Raw genomic sequence first — 12,780 nt, forward strand, 5'->3', positions numbered from 1 at the left:
AAGGATATACTAAATATTTCAGCAGAAATAAATTATATGTAAACTAAAACAAAACAAAACAAAAACAAACAATAGAACAGATCAACAAAACAGGATATTGTTCTTTGAAAAAATTAAGAAAATTGATAAACTCCTAGCCTACTCATAGGAAAGAAAAAAGAAAGGACTCACATGAATAAAATTGCAAAAGATGAGAATAAATAACAAACAGCACTGAAATACAGTCATACAAGCATATTATGGAAAATTATATGCCAACAAATTGGACAACCTAGTGGAAATGAATAAACTCCTACATACCCACAAACTACTGAAACTGAAATGCGAGGAAATAGACAACTTGAATAGACTGATAAGAAATAAGGAAGTTCAATCAGTAATCAAAAAACTCACAAGATATTAATCCAGGGCTATGGATTCATAGGCAAATTCTACTAATTTTTTCTTTGCATTTTATTTATTTATTTATTTTTTCAGCGTAACAGTATTCATTGTTTTTGCACAACACCCAGTGCTCCATGCAATACGTGCCCTCCCTATTACCCACTACCTGGTTCCTCCAACATTCCACCCCCGCCCCTTCAAAACCCTCAGGTTGTTTTTCAGAGTCCATAGTCTCTTATGGTTCGCATCCCCTTCCAATTTCCCTCAACTTCCTTCTCCTCTCCATCTCCCAATGTCCTCCATGTCATTTGTTATGCTCCACAAATAAGTGAAACCATATGATACTTGACTCTCTATGCTAGACTTATTTCACTCAGCATAATCACTTCCAGTCCCGTCCATGTTGCTACAAAAGTTGGGTATTCATCCTTTCTTTTTTTTTTTTATAAACATATAATGTATTTTTATCCCCAGGGATACAGCTCTGTGAATCACCAGGTTTACACACTTCACATACCCTCCCCAATGTCCATAACCCCCTCCCCCTCTCCCAACCCCACCTCACCCCAGCAACCCCCAGTTTGTTTTGTGAGATTAAGAGTCATTTATGGTTTGTCTCCTTCCCAATCCCATCTTGTTTCATTTACTCTTCTCCTATCCCCCTAAGCACCCATGTTGCATCTCCACGTCCTCATATCAGGGAGATCATATGATAGTTGTCTTTCTCCGATTGACTTATTTCACCAAGCATGAAAACCTCTAGTTCCATCCACGTCATCCCAAATGGCAAGATTTCCTTTCTTTTGATGGCTGCATAGTATTCCATTGTGTATGTATACCTCATCTTCTTTATACATTCATCTGTTGATGGACATCTAGGTTCTTTCCATAGTTTGGCTATTGTAGACATTGCTGCTATAAACATTCGGGTACACGTGCCCCTTTGGATCACTATGTTTGTATCTTTAGGGTAAATACCCAGTAGTGCAATTGCTGGGTCATAGGGTGGTTCTAATTTCAACATTTTGAGGAACCTACATGTTGTTTTCAAGAGTGGTTGCACCAGCTTACATTCCCACCAACAGTGTAGGAGGGTTCCCCTTTCTCCGCATCCTCGCCAGCATCTGTCATTTCCTGACTTGTTAATTTTAGCCATTCTGACTGGTGTGAGGTGATATCTCATTGTGGTTTTGATTTGTATTTCCCTGATGCTGAGTGATGTGGAGCACTTTTTCATGTGTCTGTTGGCCATCTGGATGTCTTTGCAGAAATGTCTGTTCATGTCCTCTGCCCATTTCTTGATTGGATTGTTTGTTCTTTGGGTGTTGAGTTTGCTAAGTTCCTTATAAATTTTGGATACTAGCCCTTTATCTGATATGTCATTTGCAAATATCTTGTCCCATTCTGTCAGTTGTCTTTTGGTTTTGTTAACTGTTTCCTTTGCTGTGCAAAAGCTTGGGATCTTGATGAAATCCCAATAGTTCATTTTTTGCCCTTCCTTCCCTTGCCTTTGCTGATGTTCCTAGGAAGATATTGCTGCAGCTCAGGTCAAAGAGGTTGCTGCCTGTGTTCTCCTCAAGGATTTTGATGGATTCCTTTCTCACATTGAGGTCCTTCATCCATTTTGAGTCTATTTTCGTGTGTGGTGTAAGGAAGTAGTCCAATTTCATTTTTCTGCATGTGGCTGTCCAATTTTCCCAGCACCATTTATTGAAGAGGCTGTCTTTTTTCCATTGGACATTCTTTCCTGCTTTGTCGAAGATTAGTTGACTATAGAGTTGAGGATCTATTTCTGGACTCTCTATTCTGTTCCTTTGATCTATGTGTCTGTTTTTGTGCCAGTACCATGCTGTCTTGATGATGACAGCTTTGTAATAGAGCTTGAAGTCTGGAATTGTGGTGCCACCAACTTTGGCTTTCTTTTTCAATATTCCTTTGGCTATTCGAGGTCTTTTCTGGTTCCATATAAATTTGAGGATTATTTGTTCCATTTCTTTGAAAAAAATGGATGGTATTTTGATGGGGATTGCATTAAATGTGTAGATTGCTTTAGGTAGCATATACATTTTCACAATATTTATTCTTCCAATCCAGGATCATGGAACATTTTTCCATTTCTTTGTGTCTTCCTCAATTTCTTTCATAAGAAAGAAATTATGGTTTCCTGCATATAGATTCTTAGCCTCTTTGGTTAGGTTTATTCCTAGTTATCTTATAGTTTTGGGTGCAATTGTAAATGGGATTGACTGCTGAATTTCTCTTTCTTCTGTCTTGTTGTTGGTGTACAGAAATGCAACTGATTTCTGTGCATTGATTTTATATCCTGACACTTTACTGAATTCCTGGACAATTTCTAGCAGTTTGGGAGTGGAGTCTTTTGGGTTTTCCACATATAGTATCATATCATCTACGAAGAGTGATAGTTTGACTTCTCCTTTGCTGATTTGGATGCCTTTAATTTCTTTTTGTTGTCTGATCGCTGAGGCTAGGACTTCTAGTACTATGTTGAATAACAGTGGTGATAATGGACATCCCTGCCATGTTCCTGACCTTAATGGAAAAGCTTTCAATATTTCTCCATTGAGAATGATATTTGTGGTGGGTTTTTCATAGATGGCTTTGATAATATTGAGGTATGTGCCCTCTATCCCTACACTTTGAAGAGTTTTGATCAGGAAGGGATGCTGTACTTTGTCAAATGCTTTTTCAGCATCTATTGAGAGTGTCATATGGTTCTTGTTCTTTCTTTTCTTAATGTGTACTATCACATTGATTGATTTGCGGATGTTGAACCAACCTTGCAGCCCTGGAATAAACCCCACTTGATCGTAGTGAATAATCTCTTTTATGTACTGTTGAATCCTATTGGCTAGTATTTTGGTGAGAATTTTTGCATCTGTGTTCATCAAGGATATTGGTCTGTAGTTCTCTTTTTTGGTGGGATCCTCGTCTGGTTTTGGGATCAAGATGATACTGGCCTCCTAAAATGAGTTTGGAAGTTTTCCTTCCATTTCTATTTTTTGGAACAGTTTCAGGAGAATAGGAATTAGTTCTTCTTTAAATGTTTGGTAGAATTCCCCTGGGAAGCCGTCTGGCCCTGGGCTTTTGTTTGTTTGGAGATTTTTGATGACTGTTTCAATCTCCTTACTGGTTATGGGCCTGTTCAGGTTTTCTATTTCTTCCTGGTTCAGTTGTGGTAGTTTCAATGTCTCTAGGAATGCATCCATTTCTTCCAGATTGTCAAATTTGTTGGCGTAGAGTTGCTCATAGTATGTTCTTATAATTGTCTGTATTTCTTTGGTGTTAGTTGTGATCTCTCCTCTTTCATTCATGATTTTATTTATTTGGGTCCTTTCTCTTTTCTTTTTGATAAGTCTGGCCAGGGGTTTATCAATCTTATTGATTCTTTCAAAGAAACAGCTCCTAGTTTCATTGATTTTCTTCTTTTTTTTTTTTTTTTTTGGTTTCTATTTCATTGATTTCTGCTCTGATCTTTATGATTTCTCTTCCCCTGCTGGGTTTAGGGATTCTTTTTTGTTCTTTCTCCAGCTCCTTTAGGTGTAGGGTTAGGTTCTGTGTTTGAGACCTTTCTTGTTTCTTGAGAAAGGCTTGTACCGCCATATATTTTCCTCTCAAGACTGCCTTTGCTGTGTCCCACAGATTTTGAACTGTTGTGTTTTCATTATCATTTGTTTCCATGAATTTTTTTCAATTCTTCTTTAATTTCCTGGTTGACCCATTCATTCCTTAGAAGGATGCTGTTTAGTCTCCATGTATTTGGGTTCTTTCCAGCTTTCCTCTTGAGATTGAGTTCTAGCTTTAGAGCATTGTGGTCTGAAAATATGCAGGGAATGATCCTAATTTTTTTTAAAGATTTTATTTATTTATTTGACAGAGAGAAATCACGAGAGAGGCAGGCAGAGAGAGAGGAAGGGCTCTTCATTGAGCAGAGAGCCCGATGCGGGACTCGATCCCAGGACCCTGAGATCATGACCCGAGCCAAAGACAGCAGCTCAACCCACTGAGCCGCCCAGGCGCCCTGATCCTAATTTTTTGATACCAGTTGAGACCTGATTTGTGACCCAGGATGTGATCTATTCTGGAGAAGGTTCCATGTGCACTAGAGAAGAATGTGTATTCTGTTGCTTTGGGATGAAATGTTCTGAATATATCTGTGATGTCCATCTGGTCCAGTGTGTCATTTAAGGCCTTTATTTCCTTGTTGATCTTTTGCTTGGATGATCTGTCCATTTCAGTGAGGGGAGTGTTAAAGTCCCCTACTATTACTGTATTATTATTGATGTGTTTCTTTGATTTTGTTATTAATTGGTTTATTTACTTGGCTGCTCCCACGTTAGGGGCATAGATATTTAAAATTGTTAGATCTCCTTGTTCGACAGACCCTTTGTATATGATATAGTAGTGTCCTTCCTCATCTCTTATTATAGTCTTTCGTTTAAAATCTAATTGATCTGATATAAGGATTGCCACCCCAGCTTTCTTCTGATGCCCATTAGCATGGTAAATTATTTTCCGCCTCCTCACCTTAAATCTGGAGGGGTCTACACATCTAACATGAGTTTCTTGTAGGCAACATATTGATGGGTTTTGTTTTTTTATCCATTCTGATACCCTGTGTCTTTTGATTGGGGCATTTAGTCCATTAACATTCAGGGTAACTATTGAGAGATATGAATTTGGTGCCATTATTAGCCTGTAAGGTGACTGTTACTGTATATTGTCTCTGTACCTTTCTGATCTACTACATTTAGGCTCTCTCTTTGCTTAGAGGACCCCTTTCAATATTTCCTGTAGAGTTGGTTTGTTGTTTGCAAATTCTTTCAGTTTTTGTTTGTCCTGGAAGCTTTTTATCTCTCCTTCTATTTTCAATGATAGCCTAGCTTGATAGAGTATTCTTGTCTGCATGTTTTTCTCGATTAGTGCTCTGAATATATCATGCCAGCTCATTCTGGCCTGCCAGATCTCTGTGGATAAGTCTGCCGCCAATCTAATATTTTTACCATTGTATGTTACAGACTTCTTTTCTCGGGCTGCTTTCAGGATTTTCTCTTTGTCACTAAGACTTGTAGATTTTACTATTACGTGACGGGGTGTGGACCTATTTTTGTATTTTTGTTGACTTTGAGGGGGGTTCTCTGCACTTCCTGGATTTTGATGATTGTTCCCTTTGCCATATTAGGGAAATTCTCTCCAATAATTCTTTCCAATAGACCTTCTGCTCCCCCCTCTCTCTCTTCTTCTTCTAGAATCCCAATTATTCTAATGTTGTTTCATCTTATGGTGTCACTTATCTCTTGAATTGTCCCCTCGTGGTCCAGTAGCTGTTTGTCCCTCTTTTGCTTGGCTTCTTTATTCTCTGTCATTTGGTCTTCTATATCACTAATTCTTTCTTCTGCCTCATTTATCCTAGCAGTGAGAGCCTCCATTTTTGATTGCACCTCATTAATAGCTTTTTTTATTTCAACTTGGTTAGATTTTAGTTCTTTAATTTCTCCAGAAAGGGCTTTAATATCTCCAGAGAGGGTTTCTCTAATATCTTCCATGCCTTTTTTGAGCCCAGCTAGAACGTTCAGAATCATCATTCTGAACTCTTGATCTGACATATTACCAATGTCTGTGCTGATTAGGTCCCTAGCCTTCAGTACTGCCTCTTGTTCTTTTGTTTGTGGTGATTTTTTCCGCCTTATCATTTTGTCCAGATAAGAGGATATGAAGGATCAAATAAAATACTAAAAGTGTGGCAAAGACCCCAGAAAAATGTGCTGTAACCAAATGAGAAGAGACCCCAAATTGGGCGGGGGGCAGAAAGGGGATAAAAAGAGGTTCAGAAAAAAAAGAAAAAAATTTAAAAAATAAAACAAATAAAGAAAAATATAAAAAAGAAAGAAAAAATATATATTTTAGATAAAGTAGTCAAAAAACTTTAAAAAAGAAAAGGGTAAATGTTTTTAAAAATTTAGCAGAAGAATAAAAAAGAAAGAAAAAAATTGAAAAAAAAATTGAATTAACCACCAGACTAAAGAATCATGGGGAGAAAGCCATGAGTTCCTTGCTTTGCTTTCTCCTCCTCTGGAATTCCGCTGCTGTCTTAGGTATTGAACCTGTTTTCCTTGATAGATGAACTTCGTCCTGGCTGGATATTTTGTTTTTCTTCTGGGGGAGGGACCTGTTGTTGTGACTCTCAAGTGTCTTTGCCTGAGGCAGAATTGCACCACCCTTACTGGGGGCCGAACTAAGTAATCAGCTCGGGTTCGCTTTTGGGAGCTTCTGTTCCCTGAACTCTTTCCGTAGAGTTCCGGAGGACGGGAATGAAAATGGCGGCCTCCTAGTCTCCGGCCCGGAGGAGCCGAGAGCCCGGGGCCCCACTCCTCAGTGCGCCCCCAGAGGACAGCACCCAATCACTCCCGTATCCCTAGCCTCCAGCCGTGCTCCGATCTCACCCAGCCTGCGACCAGTTCAAGGTAACCCCGAGCTGGGAGTTCAGTCCTTGGCTCTGTCTCTGTAGCTGGCTTCTCCGTTCTAACACCTGCAAGCTCTGCGACACTCCGACACCCTTGATCCTTCTGTGACCCTGTGGGACCTGGGGCCACGCTGACCCCGCGTGAGCTTCACCTCGGTTTATCCTCTGGAGCAATGTCCCTCAGTGGAACAGACTTTTAAAAGTCCTGATTTTGTGCTCTGTTGTTCCGTCACTTGCCGGGAGCAGGCCTCTCCCCCAGCGGTCTATCTTCCCGTATTTTTAGATTCACTTCTCTGCCAGTCCTACCTTTCAGAAAGTGGTTGATTTTCTGTTTCTGGAATTGCTGTTCTTCTTCTCTTTGATCTCCTGTTGGATTTGTAGGTGTTTGCAATGTTTAGATAAGCTATCGAGCTGATCTCCTGCTACCTGATGTAGTCTCAGCCTGCTACTTCTCCACCATCTTGACTCCTCTACTAAACATTTAAAAGGGAGTTAATACTGGTGCCCCTGGGTAGCTTAGTGGTTAAGCTTTTGCCTTGGACTCAGGTCATGATCCCCAGCGTCCTGGGATTAAGTCCCACATCAAGCTCCTTGCTCAGTGAAGAGCTTCCTTCTGCTTCTGCTTGTTGGCCCTTCTTGGGCTCTCTCTTTTACACACACTCTCACTCTCAAATAAATAAATAATCTTTTGTAAAATGCTGTTGTCATTTTGATAAGGATTGCATTAAATGTGTAGATTGATTTGAGTATTCTAGACAGCTTAAAAATATTTGTTCTTCCAACCATGAGCATGGGATGTCTTTCCATTTCTTTGTGTCATCTTCAATTTCTTTCATTAGTATTTTATAGTTCTCAGGATACAGGTGTTTGACCTCTTTGGATAGATTTATTCCTATGTGTCTTATGGTTTTGGGCAATTATAAATGTAATTGATTCTTTAATTTATCTTCCTGCTCTTTCAATACTGGTGCATAGAAATGTAACTGATTTCAGTACCTTGATTTTGTAATCTGCAATTTTACTGAAATAGTTTATCAGTTGTACCACTTTTTTTGTTGGGGTCTTTCAGTTTTCCTGTATAGAGTATCATGTCATCTGTAAAGAGTGAAAGGTTTATTTCTTCCTTGCTGATTTGTATACCTTTTGTTTCCTTTTATTGTCTGATTGCTATAGTTGGACATCCAGTACTATGTCAAATAATAGTGGTGGGAGTGGACATCCCTGTTATATTCCTGACTATAAAGGAAAACTGTTCCCTTGTTCCCCATGGAGGATATTAGATGTGGGCTTTTCATAGATGACCTTTGTTATGTTGATGTTTGTTTCCTCTAAACCGACTTTGTTGAGGGTTTTTATTGTTTTTCTGCATCTATTATAGTAATCATATGTTCTTACCTTTTCTGTTACTGATGTGGTGTATGATGTTGATTGATTTGGGAATATTGAACTATACTTGTAACACAGGAACAAATCCAGCTTGAACATTGTGAATGATTCCTTTAAAGAATTGTTGGATTTTGTTTGCTAGTATTTAATTGAGAATATTTGAACCCATGTTAATCAGAAGTACTGACTTATAGATCTTTTTTATTAGTCAATTTTATCTGGTTTTGGCATCAGGTTAGTGCTGGCCTCATAGAATGAATTTGGAAGTTCTTCTCCTTTTTCTATTTTCTGGAATAGCTTGAGAAGGATAGGTATTAACTCTTTTTTAAAGGATTTTCTTTATTTATTTGTCAGAGAGAGAGAGAAAGAGAGAGCAGGATGAGAGGAAAAGGGAGATCAGATTTCCCACTGAGCAGGGAGTTGGATGTGGGACTCAGTCCCAGGACTCTAGGATGATGATCTGAGCCCAAGGCAGATGCTTAACCAACTGAGCCACACAGGTGCCTGAACAACAGCATTTTTCACAGAGCTTGGACAATCCTAAAATTTGCATGGAGCACTGAAAGACCCTGATTAGTCAAAGCAACCTTGAAAACAAAAGCAAAGCTGGAGGGATCACAATTCTCGATTCCATATTATATTACAAATCTGGAGAGAGCAAAGTCGGATTGTAGGGGCATGAAAAAAGACACATAGGTCAACAAAACAAAATAGAAATCACAGAAATAAACTTACAACAATATAGTCAACTAATCTTCAACAAAGTTGTAAATAATATCCAATGGAAAAATGATAGTCTCTTCAAAAAATGGTGTTAGGAAATCTAGACAGCAACATGCCAAAGAATGAAACTGGACCACTTTCTTACACCATACATAAAAATAAATTCAAATTAGACTAAAGACTTAAATGTGAGATATGAAACCATAAGAGTCTTAGAGAACAACACAGGATTTAACCTTTTTGACATTGTCTATTGCAACTTCTTTGTGGATATTTCTCCTGAGATGATGGAAAGAAAAGCAAAATAAACTATTCAGATTTCATCAAAATAAAAGCTTCAGCACAGAAAAGGAAACAATCAGTAAAACTAAAAACACCTTGTGCAATGGGAGAAGATACTGATAAATGACATATCTGATAAAGGGTTAGCAATATATATAAATTATAAAATTCAACACCTCAAAAATAAATAATGCAATTAAAAATGCACTGAAGACATGAATAGACATTTTTCCCCCAAGGAGGCCATACAGATGGCCAACAGACACATGATAAGATGTTCAACATCACTCATCATCAGGGAAATAAAAATCAAAACCACAATGAAATGTCACTTCACCCTTGTCAGAATGGCCAAAAGCAACAACTCAGGAATCATCAGGTCCCTGCACCCCACTTGTGCTCTCTCACAAGCGAGGGTGTGGAGAAAGAGAAACCCTCTTCAAGTATTGGTGGTAATACACACTGGTGCAGTCACTGAAAAACAGTATGGAGATTTCTCAAAAAGTTAAAAATAGAACTATCCTATTAACTAGCATGCACTAATGGGTATTTACCCAAAGGATACAAAACTACTGATCTGAAGAGATACATGCACCCTATGTTTATAGCAGCATTATCAACAATAGTCAAATTATGGTAAAAGCCGAAATGTCCATCAACTGATGAATGGATAAAGAGATGGCACACACACACACACACACACACACACACACACACACAGAAATATTACTCATCAATAAAAAAATAATGAAATAGTCTCATTTTCAAGGACATGGATGGAGATAGAGAATATTATGTTAAGGGAAATAAGTCAGTCCAAAAAAGACAAATACCATATGATTTCAATCCTTTGTGGAATTTAAGAAACAATCAAAATGAGCAAAGGGAAAAAAAGAGAGAATAAACCAAGAAACAGACTCTTAACTATAGACAACAAACTGTTACCAGAAGGGATTTGGGTTGGGGGGGTTTAAATAGGTGATGGGAATTAAGGAGTGCACTTGTGATGAGCACCAGAAGTGTTGGATCACTTAACTGTACACATGAAACAAATATCACACTGTGTGTTAACTAATTGAAGCTTAATTAAAACCTCTACCAAAAAAATTCAAAAAAAGTAATGTAAGTTAATATATATTTGTAAGAGTGAGCAAAATAAATACCTCTATTAAAGCTGTTTAACAAAAATTTTGCTACATAAATATAGTCTGTTTTCAAGCTAGTCTATGGCATAAAAGAATATGAATAAATGGAATTAAATACATTGTGTTTATAAAGGAAGAACAGTGTGTAGTGTTTACCATCAGGATTTCCTTGGTAACATGACATAATCATTAAATGTTCATAAGCATCTCTACAGTTAAAAGAACAAAGTGAGGGTTGCTGGAGGGGAGGTGGATGGGAGTATGGGGTAAATGGGTGGTAGGCATTAAAGAGGGCACTTGTTGGGATGAGCACTGGGTATTATAATAAAGGGATGAATCACTAAATTGTCCTCTTGAAATCAATACTACACTATATGTTATCTAACTTGAGTTTAAATTATAAAATATGTTCATCAGTGACAATAACTATGCTACAGTAGCAATAAAATTTGGGGAAAATATATGTGGAGATTACCTCAGTTAGATATTTAAATATATTAGAAAAATAGAGAAATTGAAAAGCTTTGAAAATGGAGAAGAGATAGGCAGATAGGAAAAAAAAAAACAGAATAGAATACATAAGGGAACCCAAATCACTGAGGTATCTTGTGCATTTTAAAAGTGTAACTTCAAACCATGCAAGAAAATGTAGCCTTTCACAAGTGATATTGGTACAAATCACTAGCAGTTTGGAAAAAAAAATAAGGCCAGAATGCTTCCTCATACATTATCCCCCCTCAAAAAAATCACTGAAGGATGACTCATGCATAAAATATAAAATCATAAAATTTATTTTGAAGAATAAGTAATAATATTTCAGGCTATATGGAGAAGTTAAACACCAAACCCTTAGATAACCAGTGGGTGAAAGAATATATCACAGCGGAAATTAGAGAATGTTTTTAGATGAATTCAAGCAAAAACACAATATACCAAGCATTAACAAATACAAGTAAAGGAGTAATTACAGAGAAATAAAAAAAATATATATATATGTATATATAATAAAATACGTGTTTATAGCTATATATAATAATAATATGAATAATAATAAAATAAAATAAAAATAATATAATGTAAATAATATATATAATTTATATTATATATAAATAATATATAAATTTATATATAAATTATATATTTATAATATATAATATGAATTATATATTTAATAATATATAATGTATATATAAATTTATATATTATTTATATATATTTTATATATAATTTATATGTATTTATATATATTATATTATATATAATATAATATATATAATATTATTGGGAAATATTGGGAAATAATATAATATTACTGGGAAAGCAATAACATAATATATTATATATTATATTAATATATATTATATATTAATTATATCAATATATATTATATATTAATTATATTAATATATAATTATATAAAATATCATTGTATATTGTATAATTATATACAATTATATACAATATATACCATTACATACAATATAATTCTATATTAATATAATTAATATATAATATAATTTAATATAAATATATAAAATAAATATATATTTATATAAATATATTTATATTATTTATTATAAATAAACATAAATAAATATTATTTATTACAAATAAATATAAATAAATGAATATAAATAAACATAAAAATAAATATAAATAAATTATATTGAATTATATAATTATATATTATATATTATATAATATATTTATATAAATATATTTATATATTATATGTAAAATATATGTTATATATAATATATATTATATATAAGTTATATATTACTTATATAATTTATATATAAATTATATATATTATTTATATTATTATTTTAATTATATTAAATCATTTATATATAATATATTATATTATATATTTATATATTATATAATAGTATACATATTATTTATATATAAATACATAATATATATAGCTATTAACACATATTTTATAATATATAATATATATTGTATTATAATATATTATATTATTTTAGTCATTATATTATAGTCATTATAATTATAATCATTAGTCATTATGATATAATCGTCATTATAATATATTATAATATAACTCATAATATATTATAGATATTATACATATATATAGCTATAAACACGTATTTTTTATAAAGTAGAAAAACAAAGCTGGTGACATCATGTTGCCTGATGACCAAGAAAGAATGGTACTGGCACAAAAACAGACACATAGACCAGGCGAACAGAGTAGAGAGCCCAGATACGCACCCTCAGCTCTATGGTCAACTAGTCTTTGACAAAGCAGGAAAAAATATCCAGTGGAAAAAAGACAGTCTCTTCAATAAAATTGGACAGTTATGTACAGATGACTGAAACTTGACCATTCTCTTACACCATACACAA

The sequence above is a fragment of the Meles meles genome, chromosome X (assembly GCF_922984935.1).
Source record: "Meles meles chromosome X, mMelMel3.1 paternal haplotype, whole genome shotgun sequence".
NCBI lineage: Eukaryota > Metazoa > Chordata > Mammalia > Carnivora > Mustelidae > Meles > Meles meles.